This window comes from Rhipicephalus sanguineus, chromosome 6, assembly GCF_013339695.2.
Source record: "Rhipicephalus sanguineus isolate Rsan-2018 chromosome 6, BIME_Rsan_1.4, whole genome shotgun sequence".
Classification (NCBI taxonomy): domain Eukaryota; kingdom Metazoa; phylum Arthropoda; class Arachnida; order Ixodida; family Ixodidae; genus Rhipicephalus; species Rhipicephalus sanguineus.
The window spans coordinates 123,951,611-123,967,697 of NC_051181.1; the positions used below are offsets into that span (position 1 = coordinate 123,951,611).

Sequence of the window (16,087 nt, forward strand, 5' to 3'; positions counted from 1 at the left end):
TTCTTTCTTTCTTTCTTGATATACTCGCATTTCAATTAATTATATCATTCACGTGTTTCTCAGCTGTTTGATGGTTGCATGTTTGTGGCTATTGCTGCAGCCTGAGTCAACCGGGAACGTGTCGGCAGATACCGGAGCACTACTTTTTTTTGAACTGGATACGGAAAGTAGAAGAGTAGGTCTGAAAATTAATATGCATAAAACTAAAGTAATGTGGAACAATCTTGGCAGAGAACAGCGCTTTGCGATAGGTGGCGAGACACTGGAAGTTGTAAAGGAGTACGTCTACTTAGGACAGGTAGTAACCGCGGAGCCGAACCATGAGAGTGAAATAACTAGAAGAATAAGGATGGGATGGAGCTCATTCGGCAAGCATTATCAAATCATGAATGGTAATCTACCACTATCCCTCAAGAGGAAGGTATATAACAGCTGCATCTTACCGGTACTTACCTACGGAGCAGAAACCTGGAGACTTACAAAGAGGGTTAAACTTAAATTGAGGACGACGCAGCGAGCGATGGAAAGGAAAATGATAGGTGTAACCTTAAGAGACAGGAAGAGAGCAGAGTGGTCAGGGAACAAACGGGGGTAAGGACATCATAGTTGAAATCAAGAAGAAGAATGGATATGGGCCGGGCACGTCGAACGTCGTCAGGGTAACCGGTGGTCATTAAGGGTAACTGACTGGATTCCAAGAGATGGCAAACGCGTGAGGGGGAGACAGAAAATTAGGTGGGCAGATGAGAATAAGAAGTTTGCGGGTATAACGTGGCAGCAGAAAGCACAGGACCGGCTTGATTGGCGGAACATGGGAGAGGCCTTTGGCCTGCAGTGGGCGTAGACAGGCTGCTGATGATGATGACTTTTTTTTTCCCCTCCACAGAAGCGCACTTCGACGCGTCCATCCAATCATTGGGATCAGTGTCGCGTTTATATCTGCATGAGATTGCACTTCGCACTAATCCCCCGGGGAGCATTGCCTCTTGCACGCGCGCATTTATTAAAAAAGCCCCCTATAGGTTTTGCAATCGTTTTTTGAACTAAGGAGTGTTTCTTTCGACATTGACCCGCCAGAACCAAACCAATGTAATGCGTCACTGGTTTCCTTGCATTCCGCTTGGGTATAACTGGAGCTCATAAGCACATTTTGTCCGTATAATTGCGAATTCAATTCCCCCTTTAATTTTTCCATGAGGATTGGAGATATAGACAAAGTTCTTGAGGGGAAACATGGTCACGCCTGATTGCCTGTCTCGGATGAAGACGTTCATTGTAGGCAGTGGGACGCTAGGAAAGGGCAGGGAGTTTAACAAGATGCACGTCCGGTTTGCTACCCTCCACTAGAGTAAAGAAATAAAGGAGCGAAAAGAGAGAGAACGGAGGAGTGAGAGAGAGAACTAGGGTTGCACGCAAACTTGATGCAGCGTCCGTGAAAGGTCAAGTATATTCCAGGCGTGAATGAAACGCAAACTGACGTTAACGCATCGTACCACTGAGTTGACAAAGCGTCGCTTGATGGTGTAACAAGGCACCGAATGCGCTTCAATATGGCGTCTTTCAATAATTACATTGCTGTCGCCCACGCTGGAGTGTGTGGAAAGGGACATGAGTCTTCTTTGAGTGTGCGTTTACCAAAGTTGTAGCGATAATTGACTGCCAATTGATATGCATATCTGCCCGGTACGAGATGATGAATGGTAAAAAATAAGATAGATCGATGCGAAGCCACGTCAGGCTGAATGGCCTTTAGCTTCGCTTAGTTTTTCTGTATGTTTTCCAGAAATAAAATTCATTCATTCATTCATTTCATTCATTCATTCATTCATTCATTCATTCATTCATTCATTCAAGGTGCACGCGTATATACGACCGCATATATTGCTTTCTGTCGTTATTACAGCATCCGGGAACTCTCCATGCTATCTTTCACCTTAACGTACTCCGTTCTGCATATCCGCGTCATTAGTTTTTCTTTTTTTTTTAGCCCCGATACCGCTTTCGGCCGAGCAGAAATCGTCCAGGTATATGAAACGAAAAAACAAACAAACTGCAGAATCGAAAACTGAAATGTCCTTTTCAATGTACTTGGCCATTTTTCAATAAGCCTCGAGTCAACTACCGCTATACTAAGCAGTTCAAGGCTCCGCCTGCTTCATTTTTCGTGTCCGAGTCTACTTCCTCGACACGAGACGAGGAGAACTCGTCCCATTAGCCGAAATGAAGGTGGCACCTAGTTTTATTATTCCTCTTCTCCTTCTCCTCTTTCTTCCAATCGTCGTTCGCACGCATTTCCTACTGTCCGTGCGGCTACCTGCGACTACGACATACCTCCATCCCATTGCCTGCCCACTACCCTCTAGACCCCCCACCCCCCCTCTTTCCTAAATACACTCACTTCGTCAGAGCCCCGAGCACCTGCGTTCACATCGCATCATCGCAGCAGCAGCAGCGACAGGTGAGCCAGAGCGGGCCCGAAACGAGAGTTTCGTAACCGGGCTAAGTGGGCGCGTCGTCTGCTACAAAACACAAATACCAGCAGCAGATAGGTAGATGGGGTAAGGGAGGGAAGGAAACCTGCCGAAAACGCACGCAAGCAAGCACACATTGAAGAGGCAGAGCACAGACTTTTGAGAGGAGAGATGCCGCAGGCCAACTACTATATACAATAGCAGTGACGCCGAGAAGCGGCGTTGTTGGTTCCTGGTTCAACCCGCGCCATCGCCGAATCTCCGAAGAAAAAAAAAAACGAAAAAGGAAAGGGGAAAAAGCTGCCGGCAGTCGACGCGGCGACGTCTCCGGCCCGCACGGTCACTGCGGGAACAGCGAGAGATGCGATGCGCGAACGAGAGGCCAAAAGATGGCGAGGAGGCCTAGCGCGGAAGGAAGAGTAAGCCGGCAGAGAGCACCGCCGGTGAACGGGGTGATGGCGGCGCGCCGTGCGCAACATCCCTCCGCTACGCGGCGCACGCGTTCTCTTCCCCCCTAGCGGATGCACGGGCTCTCTCTGCCGCTTGTGAAGAGAGAGCGGCAGCAGGAAAGAGTGTGGCGCTGCTGTAACGTTATAGCATAGCGGGGACGGTGTGTCCCGGCGCCCGCCTGGCCTCGACGGGGCCACCGGCATTTGCTGATTCTCTTCTGCTTCTATTTTTCATCTGTTTCATTTTTTTTGTTGTTCACGGACGCAGCAGTCACTGGGTCACTGGGCACGCCGGTCTGCTGTATCGCCCGCCCCTCTGCTCGCGTTTTTTTTTAGACTCGACTCTCTGAAACGTCCCTGCTGTCTCTCTTTTTTTACCTGTCTTCTTTACCAACTACACAGCTGATTCGTTCCCTTGTTTTTGTTGATTTTTGGAGAGCACACATTTTTTTCTCCCGTAGACGGGAAGTGAAAAGAATATCAGTGTGGCGGGGTTACATAACTTCTGATGGCTGCCTTCAGTGCGCCACAAATGAAAGAAAAGTTCTGCGCTAAATAACGGCCGAAAGTTCGGGATAGCTGTGCATATTGAAAGACGAATGCTTTTTGTTTGGTTTTTACCCCTCCACCAATGTAATTGGAGAAAAGGTAATGTAGGAAATAGGACGGACGTAGACAAAGAAAAGCAAGTAAGTCGGGACTTATTCGATAGCTCTACTTCCTAAAATCAAAAGGCGAGTTCACTTCTTTACTACGGGGTCCTCATGCCTCGTCCAACTCGACTTCTGAATCGTACAACTAACTGTCGTCTTTTCCTTCTCTCTTTCTCCCTTTAACCCCATTTAGATTGTGTGGTGCATCCGCTGCGGTGGTCGAGTGGTTATAGTGCTTGACTGCTGACCCGAAGGTCACGGAATCGAATACCGGTCGCATTTCGATAAAGGGAAAATGTTAGAGGCTCTTGTGCTTGTGATTTAGGCGCACGTTAAAGAACCGCAGGTGGCCGAAATTTCCGGAGCCGTCCACTACGGCGTCTCTCATAATCATACCATGGTACTGGGACGTAAAGACCCGCCAATTGTTGTTATTAGCCTATGTGTTGCGGTAAACCGGACGGAAATGTTACCCAAACATCTTGCTTTTCTCTCTCTTTCAAAGACCACTTTCTATACGATGTGTATTAAATGTGAAGGATGGAGTAAGTTATTAAATAGCTTGTAACGACCCGGCTAAATAAATTACACGGGCGATATTCGAAAATGCGCCACTTCAGAAAGAATAAAGATGGTTGGACGAAATATTCTGGAAATACAGAGGGAAGCCAAGGAACGAAGTCATGTTCTGGCAACCATTGAATAAGCAAGTAAGTGTCCTCTGGTAGCTGCTGGCCCTTGAAAGTTACTTCACGCCCGTTCGCAGGAATCAAGCTGGCTTTGTTACAGGCCGCGGGCATTCTAAAGCCGTAAACATTAATTCCTATGTAGCTCACCTAATTAGCTATTCGAGGAGCGTTGTCACCGCATCTGCTTACGAGCCCTCCATTTGCGTAGCCTACGAACGCGTTGATACAGTATAGTAGTTTTCTATCTTTGCTTTTTTCGCAATGAGTTTTGTCACAGTTACGTCTAAAAACTGTCATTATTGAGTCATCAACTATCTTGGCTTCACTGCACCGCAGACAGCAACTGCGGGAAAGTTTTCACTGAGACGGCATACAGTCTCTGATGCAGCTTTTATCTCCAACAACAGCTCTTTTGTTTATTTCATAGACGAGCACAAAGTAAGAAGCACAAACACGATGTTATTTGGTGTTCGTCCATGTCTAAACAAGAGTGCTCTCGTTTAAATGAAAAAGAAACTAGCCCGTCAATACTATCCCTTGGTCTGAAGCCAGTCTATCGCGCTGCTCCATACAGTCATGACGATTGCACTTCAATACTAATACATTCTAGGAGATCCCAGTCCACTAATCTAGTTAATGAAGTGATGACTTCGTTTACTACACATAGGCAAGACATTTACTGTCAGTTACAATGCGCAGACCGTATTCGTGGAACTCCATCATCCATCATATCAAGATGAAATTTCCATCGCCTTTATTCTTTTTTTTAAAGTTAAGGTTATTCAAATGACTTCACTAAAAAGCGAAAGGTAGTGCTAACATGTGACAAGCGTGCTTCTTGCGCACTATAGTCGGTCAGGCGCAGGTATCTCCTACGGGAAAAAATTGCAAGCAACGGGAAATGTAGTCAAGAGGCTACAAAAAGTTTATTGTTGACATTCTGACTACATTTCAGCATGCAGTGTTCTATAGCAAGTCGTATGTAATGCCGACATCACTAAGTTATCGCCCAGTGTGGGCCTCACGCAGACTGGTGATTAGAGATGACTAAACAGCGAGTTTCGAATTATAAACTGGTCCAAACTTCTCTCACTCATATTTCATCCAGACAACACTCATGATCCCCATACACACAATGCAACTGTCCAATCCCCTTCACCTGAAAGAACCAACAAAAACACACAGCAACTCGCGCATGTTTTTCCCATTTGGCGGCCAAACTCTTTCTTTTTCCGGCCTCTTCGAGGCGCATGGAGGTGAGCGAGTGAAGGCCAGCGCTTGGCACTTGTGACACACTACTCCAGAGAAAGAAATAAAAGAGAGAGCGGCGGGGCGAGGCGGGCGAGCGCAATCACGAAGAGGGGAAGAATATATCCGAACGCAACGGAAGGAGACGCCTCGAAACGAGGAAGTCACGGAGCAGAGCGCGCAACACTGGTAGAAAGAGAGAGAGAGAAAGGTGCGGTGAAAAAGAAGGATGGGGTAGATTCAGGATAGACAGAAGGGTACAGAGTGCGGAACGCGCCGTGCTGACGAGGGTGAAGTGAGGAGAGGATGTAGCGAAGAACGGAGGAACAGACTCTTCCAAGAGGAATGGAGGAAGGAAGCGGACGAAGAAAGGAAGAGAACAGACTCGTACTTCCTCCCGGATCAGTCCTCTTGGTGCGCGTGCGCCGCGCAGCGAGCCGAGATGCTCCGGAAGATGAGCAGGTGCGGTCAGGGGGCCACGGGCGACACCGATTGGGCGAGGAGGCGAGCCGCTCGATGACGTGGGAGGAGTTGCGACGCTCCCCATTGGCCCAGTCTGGGCGCCGGTGGAAGGCTGGTACCGCCGCGAACCCGCCCCCCCCCCCCCCCCCCCAATCTGCTTCCCTCCTCGCACGGAAGGAAGCGAGCCACGCGCGCGCGCCCTTGCGGAGTACTTAAACAAATTCGTGATGGTGGCAGCGTTTTGAACGAATCTGGGTCCCAGCGAGTAGAGAGGTGTGTGTGGTGCGACGCGGTGCACGTGCGTTCTCAAGGTTCCCGCATCGGAACTATAGGCCTGAAACAACGAAACGACGAAAACGAATCGACGTGAAATTGTGTTCTTCCATCTTGGTGCGGTGAAGTGAACTCCAAGCGACGAATTTCCAAGAGGAACTGCGAAAGGAACACCTGTGAACTAGTGTGGTACCCGTGTGCCTGGAACGGGTTGAAGCGGGATCGAGTGGTGACTTGTGCTGGAACGCCAGGCCCCCGGCCCAACCAGGATGAAGTGACAGCGGTTTTCGGGTGTGTGTGTGTGTGTCTGGGTGCGTGCTTGGATTTAGCCCCCCCATCTTTTTATTTTGTTGTTGATTTTCCCCCCACACCTTTCCCACCTTCGGCAACTTCATTTAGTTTCATTTGGTGTTGTGTGTGTGAGTGCGTGAGTGTGAAGAGATTTGACCGAGGTGTGAACCTATTGGATTGATAACTGTGGCGGCGAGTGATCTTGTGGACCTTTCGCCTGTGGATGCTACGCTGGAAGCCCGAGCTATTCGGTAAGTTGGCCATTTGGCAGAACTATTTATAAGTTGCAAGGATGGACGTCAGATAGCCACAGTTACATCACAATGCACACGCCAGCACAACTTTCCGAATGGACACTTGTGATTTGGCTTCACTGCGCAACATGGCTGTTTATAGGTGATGATACCTCCCTTTCGCAAGGCACATAGAGTACGTATTCTCTAGTGGTTATAGGTGAGCCGGTGACCTGCATTCGGCTATTCCGTTCAGTTATGAGGTTGTCAAGTCAGGAAGCCAGTCTCTGTGCGCCGTTATCCCCGTAGTGATGTCGTTATTTCGGTGCCTAACGATTTATCTGTTGTGATTGACTGTGATGGCTTCAGGGCAGTAGCACTTATCAGACTAAGAATCGTTTGCTTGTTAGTGTCGTCAGCTGAATTCAAATGAAGTCAACGAAATTGGATGCTGTTCTACTGCTGACGATCTAGTTTTGTTAGTGGAATCCAACAGGCGGCCACTGTGTGCAATACGGCTTGACTGGATCCTCGCGTGCAGCTATACGGTTGTCAGTTTCATCTTTCCATTTTCACCAGCAGATTTTGAATGTCGTAGACGCTGCCACACTGGTTGTGTTTGGCCCGAGCTTCGCGCAGCCATCTATTTATATCAGAGGTCTTAAATTAGAGCACGTAAGAGGAATTCGCGGAATTTTGGCTGGAAGCGGTAATCTTGCCTTAGAGCCTTAATCGCATACGTCCCAGAGATAAGAAGGTTCAGGGGCAATTGGAAGCTTGAAGAGGTGAAAAGTTGCTAACACGGGTTGTCGCTGGAGGCAACGTTTCGACACGCTTGTCTTCTTCGAGGCTGCAACTTCAAGGTTTCAGTCTTGAAGAAGACAAGACAGCTTGTCGAAACGTGGATGGCAGCGAGATCCCCTGTTCAGGAACTTTTCACCTCTTCAGAGTGAAAAAGTTGTTTTGTCACGCGCGCTGGTTGAGTGTTAAAAACAGTTTGAACGTTACTATTATATTTTATTTTTTTATTTTTATAGTGCCTTTTTGATTAGAAGAGGCATGTGGTTACTGAAATCAGATCAATGCTTCTTGTTTTTTTTTTTAAATCCTGGCAGATATTTTTCGAGGGTTCGCCTTCCTTTGTTTCTTCAAGAGTCAGATAGGAATGAATTAAAAGTAAAAAAAAAAACAAGAAAAAAAACGGTGTGCCCAACAGCACCGCGACCTTTTGCTCTACATCCTTACGTAACGTGTTGTGCTCTTCAATCTGAATCTGTCTAGTCCTTGACTTCTCTCGGTATATACGCACGTCTGTCCAGGTGCATATATCTATAGACATAGCTATACCGAGCTACAGGTATAACTATAGACGCAGCTATGTACCGAGGTAAATACCTTGACACAGGTAAATACTTCGACGAGAGACACAAAAATACGCTTTAACGCGCGAATCTTGCCACACGTGGTCTATAACTGCCTCGCCGAATCGCTAGACGACCAGCTCGATCCACCGGCGCAAAAGTAGGCCATCCGGCTGCCCACGAACGGCCGTTCACGTTTGCCCACGGAATCCCGTGAATAGCCTGAAAGATGGTCGCATCAGTGTTTCATGTAGAGATTCGAGTGTTCAATAGCCTCTCACACATTGGTTAAATTATCGTATCAAGCAACATACTAAAGCCGCAGGAACGTTGACGTTGTAGAAGGATATCAGAGGAATGAAATACAAACAAATCAAGCGCGAGATCAAACGAGCGGAATAAACGTTGTCCCTTCTTTTTTTTTTTTTTCACTGAATGTTTACGAAATTCGCAGTGAGTAAACTGCGAGGACTATACAGATAGCGTCGCACTCAGCAGCACTCCGCCTTCGAAAGAAAAATATAATTCGATCGTGATTTTCGGTCATTTAATATCGCGTGGCCAATAATATCTCAGAAAATCGTTTTACTTGATTGGCCTCTTCCGTGCACTGAATTTGGTGGTCTAGTAGCTACAGCGCTCGACTGCTGACCCGAAGATCTCGGAATCGAGATGCTAGAGGCCCCTGCTAGAGACCCGTGTGCTTAGATTTAGGTGCACGTTAAAAAACCCCAGGTGGTCGAAATTTTCGGAGCCCTCCACTGCGGCGTCTCTTATAATCATATCGTGGTTTTATCACTTAAAGCCGCAACAATTATTATTGTTATTGTATGTGGACTCTTAAGGGACAATTTTCACTTGCGCCACTGACATTTGCGAAGAAAACGTGGATGCAGTTTTGGAGAAGCTTGTGGTTAAGGTTTTACGCGTGTTGCTCTATTATAGTGTCTCGAACGAACGTGGTATGCGGACAAGTGAGTGCATTGCTGGGAGTTGGGAAAAACGTGTACTGCCCTGGGTCAAATTATCTTCATTCAAATCATAGGAGCAACCAGGGTCAATTTTACGGAAGATACGACCACGATGGAGAGCGAAATAAACTCATTGATCGATGTCCAGCTTCTCAAAATGGCCGTCGTGGAATTCTCATTATTCTGACATTAAACAGCATTCTCATTAATCTGACATTAAACAGAAAGAGTCCCATATATCACTGAAAATATATCATACATGGTACCTACCACTCAGGACCATGGCGCTGATTTTGCAACAGATAAGCAGAGTACGACAAAGCACCAATCAAAACTCATTTTGATTGACGCAGCCCGACTGAGAAGTTTGGTATGCTATTCCGATAATTCAATATGTTTCCTTGCGGAATTCATATAAAGGTTATATATTCGCCATATATTTACGTAAGAATAGTACAGAAACGTGAAATTGGTTTAATGGCATACAGAACCTTTCAGTAGATAGGGTATTGAGTCACTATACGTCCGCTCTGGTGATTACATAACGAGAGTATTTATTGGCGTTGCGCCTCAAGCAGTTGTTCATACTTTTTTAGTTCTGAATCGACTGTGTGTAAGCGTGTGAACAAATAAACAAAAATACTGATAGTTACGTAACAACGACACTGATCCACGTCGGCACCCCGACAAGTTTTATATGAATCAACGGCTGTGTGTAGTAAACAGACGCAACGAAACCAACCGGCCTCGTTTCTACGGTTACATAACGACCGTGCACACTCATCGATAACCCGTGCAGTTACAGATAAACGAAACCGGTGCATAAGTCCCAAGGTTCGACCCTGCCTCTCCACACAGATGCTTGATAGAAGAAACCTTACATACAATGACATCAACGACCGCCATCTCGTAATAAGCGATTAAGCGAGATCTGTTCGCGAATTTCAGGGCAACCAATTATCGGCCATGCATCGCGCGGTCGCGACTTTTGAATCTAGGCGTTTACCCCTCCAAAGTTACATAACGCGCGTCTCGGGCAGCTATACACTTCGCAAACGAAGCCGATATAAGCGTGCAAGCACGAAGCAAGCTATAGATCGAAGGCATATTTTTCTGGCAACGAACTCTATACGGGCTCCTTGAAACGAGGCAGGAAAAAAAAGGACATCCTGAGTTCACCTTCGAAAGCGCGACGTCTCACCTTGTGGTTCGAAGGCTCACAGGTCCTGAAATAGAAGGTTACCGATCTGAAGACTATGTAACCTGTCGCATATACAGCGCGAGATAAGGACGGCGGCGAAGGTAACGCCGTTATCGGCCGCTGGCAATCACCACGGTCGCCCCCCTCTTTCGATTCGTCCGTGGGGCTATTTCTTTCTTCAGAGTGTACTCGTGAATGGAGTAGCCTCGGCTTATTAATTTCCGACCTGCGTCGGGGTCAAGCAACGCAACCTCTGAACGCGGTTCAATTCGGCGCGCTTTTAAAGCCGCGCAATGCAACACTATGAACCGGTCTTGTCGATTGCGTATCTTCCTAGATAAGCCGAATCTGCATAAGGTTCCTATTCTGAACTCGTACGGCACAGAAGGTCACTCTCGTGTTCCCCGTCCCTCAGGTTCAACGCGCGAATGAGTCGAAGTGAGCATTACGCTCCTTATTTCGTGACCTCCTGGTGACCTTGCGGCTGACCTTCGGGTCACATAAGGTCGCGATGTAACAGAAGCTCAGTGGTTGATTGGACACCAGTCGACACCTTCGAAGAGTCCTTCGTTTTTACCGCGCGCATGCGCATACTTACTTGTTGGCTCGATTCCACGTTATGCACGAGCTAATGTTATTGACACACAACTCATTAAACGCCGACCGTATCTCGATCGCGCCATATAGGTCGATGCTAGGGCAATCTGGATTAAGTATGCAAAAAAAAAAGAAAAACAAAGAAGGAAGTGTGACCTTACCTACATAGATATGGCTTCGTGCAGGTTCCCGGTGATGCGTATATGATCGTTAGATACTTTACGAAAGTCTGTAGTTTTTTTATATATTCCAACTCGCACTAGATTTTTCATCGTTCTAGCACTTTCGCGGTCCATCTCAATGTAATCCTAAAGTGTACTTTCTTAATTTATTTGCCCTGTTTCTTAGAACAGAGCGCGACGCTTGGCACAACTGCAAGGGAACTTCAGTTGTTTGCGTGCGGTGGCCCCATATTCGCAACAATGACCCCCATTCACAGGTTATTTCGTACGATAATACAGTTCGTAAGAACAGACACCGGACAGTCGGGATCGCTCACTTATTACCTCTAACTACTCGGAAAGGAGGAGAGACAATAGGACAGATCGTTCTTACGAACGGGACGTGAATTCAGTTCGATATCTATACATCTTTTTGGCCTTTTGAACGCCGTGGGCAAACTAAAAACTTACAACAACCTTTATGTTTTTGATGTACATTGAAGGTCATCTCGTATTTGTAAATAAAGTGAGTGATTGGCTTTAGCGTATAGTCCTCTGTAAACCGTAGTGCATACTTAGACGCGAAGGAGACGTGTCCTATATGGGTGCACAATGTTGACACTTTGACAAGAATACTGATCTTGTGCTTACATTTTAAATTAGGGTGAGGAAGTTGGTTCTTTACTTCGAACGTTTGTTTCGTACGTTTTGTCTCGCGCGTGTCTTCGAACGTTTATACGGGTTTCGCCACGTCACCGTGAGTCCGAGGCACCCGCAGGGGAACGGGGAAGTAGAGCGTATGGTTCAGACGGTTAAGCACCTCATTCTAAAGTCTAAAGACCCTTACCTGGAATTGCTGGCTTACAGTTTGTTCGCGTGGGAGAAATATTCGAATGCACTAAAGCACTGTTCCGAAACCACTGCATAAAGAAAGGGTGACAAGCTTTCTTCCATCGTCACCGTACACCCTTGGATCACTTAGTAGCCTACGGAAAACCAGCTAACCCAAACAGCTGCCCTCCTAAACTTCAAATATAGCACGTAAGGTCCACGCAGCGCCTACATACTCCACATCTAGAATGAAGAGAGAAGGGGGGGGGGGGCAAGGTGAAGGGAAGACGAATGATGTGGAGAGAGGGGCGAGGGGATGGCATGAAGTGACGCGACCCTGGCCGTATGCATCGAGGTATGGGAATAATGACGTAACGCATTGTGGTGCACGCGTTCGTGAATGTGGACGGGCTAGCACGTGCATTGGAGCATCGGAGCGACCGTCTAGGGCCGGCGGGTTGCCGCTGCCGCTCACAATGGAAGAGCGTACGCCTTTTTCTTTTTCTTTTTTTTTTTTTTTTTTTCAGGGGCGCCGCGGCGCCGCAACAGGGCACGGTTCTTGTGGGCGCGTCCCCGACACTCCGGTCGAGCTCGCCACAAAGACCCGGCACTGGACGTACTCAAACGGGACGTCTCGACTTGTCGGGCCAGACGGTCGCGTCAAATGAGGTTGCGTACAGTGTGCGAGAGGCAAACACGGCCGAGCGTTGAAGATGTGTACCGCGGCGGGGGCGCGTTTCTAACGGAACACCTTGAGATGACGTGCGCAAATATCCGCGTATACGACGAATTAAAACAGCCGCCGGGAACCGCGGCGCGCGATTATATATGTAGTGTTTCTTATTGAAACGAAGACCTTACGTGCCTATTAAAACGCGAAAATTCACCGTCGGCGGCGCAGGCGTCAACACGAGTGACGCGAAAAATCATCACCCCTTTGACGACGTCACAATATGACGCCATCATGACGCTACAGATCACCAAAATTTGTGTCGTCATCATGACGTCACATGATGGCGTCATCACATGACATCGTCGCTTCTTCAAAAGTGGGCCGATCACGGAGGCAGTGCAGGTGAGGCGCAGAAAGCTTGCAAAGCCTCCGATCCTGGAGGCAATGCAAAACTACTTTAGGCGCAGAAAGCTTTCGGAGGGTGGCAGGGAATTATTCAGTGCACCAGAAAGAAACAGAAGTCGGCTTTCGCCTTCGAGTCGTCTTCGGTGAACGCATAAGAAACTCTATGAGGCTGTTCTTTTTTTATTTATTATTTTGGCGCCTGAAGATACGCAAAGGAAACGTGGTTGTAAAAGAGCGGACGGGCTGATTTATATTCCAATGAGGATTAGGAAGAAGAAAAGGGAGAAATAATGTTGGATAAGTAGCGTAATTCGTGGGGCGGTTAAAGAGCGGTCTCTTAAGAGTGGCGCGCAGGACAGATAGAAAGAGAGAATACGAACACTGCAGCGTTCGACATTAAGTAGATGGTATTAACTGCACGAGAAAACTTGCATCCGAAGGGTGGTGCCTGCTGATGGAAAAGGTCATGGTACTTTCCATGTGACGTGCGTTTGGCAGACCATATTCGGCAGGCGGAGTGGCTTATACCGTACATATTATTCTTAAACGGCAGCAATTCTTTTTTTCTTTTTCTGAAAACAGGATCTGTGAAGATTGCGATGTCGGATAACCACTTTGGGCAAGATACCAATTCAAACGGGAAGCGTGATATTCAGAACTATACTGTTCCTTCTTCAGACGTCGCCGACAACATTTAAAGCTAGAACTTTGCTAATTAAGGTGGAATCCTTAGATCCTTCAAACGCGAAAAGGGACCGTCGGCGTCCACACGAGTGATGTGGAAAATCATCATGATGTGATGACATCACCACATGGCGTCATCATGGCCTCACAGATCACCAACATTTGAAGTGGCACGATCCTGGAGGAGGAGGAAGAAGTAGACGGGAGGACATGGGGGTTAGCCAGTTCTCAGACCGGCTGGCCACCCTGTGCTGGGGAAGGGGTAATGCCGATCCTGGAGGCACTGCAAAACCACATGAGGTGCAGAGAGCCTGCAGTGCCTCCGATCCCGGAGGCCATACAAAACATTTCGGTGCTGAAAGTTTTTAGGAGCGGGGGGGGGGGGGAGGGAGGTTCAGTGCAATCGAGCGAGAAGAAAAAGATGGCTTTCGCCTTCGAGTCGTCCTAGGCAAAATGCACAAGGGACTCTGTGAATTTTTAGTGATGCTCTCCATACATGCGATTTTATACAACGTTTTCCGGCATGCAATTCGTCGAGACTTCGTGGCTTCTCATGTACGATATAACGCATGATCAGAGGCTGGTGACACGGCATGCAGATTAGAGCACTGCACGGGCCGATTTTTCCGGCCGGGCCCGGCCCGGCCCGAAAACGCCATGCTCCGGCCCGCCCGAGAGCCGGCCCGGTGTTCCTAAATGGGCCGTACCCGGCCCGGGCCCGAAAGGTTTGGGCCCGGCCCGGCCCGGCCGGCCCGTTTCAGCTAGTTATGCCTTGAGCATAAAGGAGCCACTGTCCAACCTTCGGTTATTGTGAAGATACCTGCCGACAAGATATTTTCTAGAGATTGCTTTAGGAACTTCTTTCAGTGTCAAACTTTCACCGTTACTGTGTACTTCGGTGAATTACGCGCGTAACACTCTTGCGAAATGATTGCAGGGCAATATAAAATATAATTGGAGTCATAGCTGGCTCTTTCATGTACGCACGCAGTGCTAACCACGCAATCTCATTTTGCATTTCAAGAACAACTACAAAATATAATACCTGCATAAAGTGGAGAAAAAGCATGGCAGACATTTTTAAATTGAGTCTACATCAACCAAACGAGCTAGGGCTGTTGAGTAAAAGGTAGCAAGTCTCCTGCAAACCTCATCTATTGCACAATGCAATAGGGGATAAAAACGGCTCTATCTGCATCTGGGAGGCATACGCCAGGCTGGGCAGCGTACATAAATTAAAGCTGTCGTGTTGACTCCTCGGCAGGCAACTGCACCCAACCTACACTACGTTTTTCGTGTTCAAAACAACAAGGTTCTTTGTCCCACCTTCTTCCCGAGTCACCGCCACCGCCACTCGGGAAAACGAGTGTCTCTATGGTCTGGCGCATCGCCACTAGTAATGGGAAAATCAACGGCGTTTGCCCTGGGATAAGAGTCGCTCCGCATCTTGCACTTAAAATGCACGAAAAACAGCTCCTGAGATATTAATGACTCACAAGTCGCGTTGGCCAGTCTACGGGCATGCGAGCGTAGCTGCATATTCAAAAGTTTCCCTAGATACAAACGCGCACATCTTATAACACTAATCTAGGCAGTTTACCGTTGTTTTCCTTACACGGTACCCAAGAACGTCTTTCACTCACATAATGGCGGAAACTTATATTAGGCGTTTTGAAAATCCCATATGTAGCATACCGATGGAGCAAATTGTAGACGTTTGTACTGTGCAATTTCTATGCACGCAATGCACTCCAGGTGGTTTAAATTCCCCGGAGCCCTCAACGACGGCGTCTCATATAGCTGGGTCGCTTCGGGGTTAAACCCCACAAAACAACAAAAACAAAGCTACACAACGTACACCGGATGAGCTCGGCCTAAGATACTTCGCATCTAATAAAGAGTGGTTTAAATAAATCTAGTCAGTCTGTGCTGTTGGTTATTTCCCAGAATCCGGATCGCTTCTCTAGCGTCATCACTCAGTTGTGAGCACACTCGGGAAACGAGTGTTGCTATGGTCTGCGCCTCCCACTAGTAATGGAAAAATCAACAACGACGTTCGCCCTGTGATTAATTAAGAGTCGCTCCGCATCTTGCACTTAAACTGCACGAAAAACAGCTCCTGAGATATTAAGGACCACAAGTCGCGTTGACCAGTCTACGGAGTCCGCAGGTGGAAACAGGCGCGGCAGGCATGCGAGCGTAGATGCTGCTCGAAATCTCCCCTAGATACACAACGCGCACATCTCATATACTAATTAGGCAGTTTACCGTTGCTTTCCTACACGGTACCCAAGAAAGTCTTTCATCACTATAATGGTGGAAACTTATATTAGCCGTTTCTGTTGCTCTCATCGGTAGACGTGTAGCATACCGATGGAAAAATTGTAGACGTCTTGTACTGTGCAATTTCTGTTAGTGCAATGCACTCCAGGTG

At 47.6% G+C, this 16,087-nt stretch overlaps 1 protein-coding gene across 1 annotated transcript in view; it reads left to right on the forward strand.

Moving 5' to 3' along the window:
* Window positions 1-6,199: 6,199 nt before the first annotated feature.
* LOC119396334 (PR domain zinc finger protein 1) overlaps window positions 6,200-16,087 on the forward strand; it is a 182,541-nt gene continuing 172,653 nt past the window's right edge. The window contains exon 1 of the mRNA XM_037663511.2: window positions 6,200-6,787. The gene's annotated coding sequence lies outside the window, so the exon portion shown is untranslated. The remainder of the gene's footprint in view (window positions 6,788-16,087) is intronic.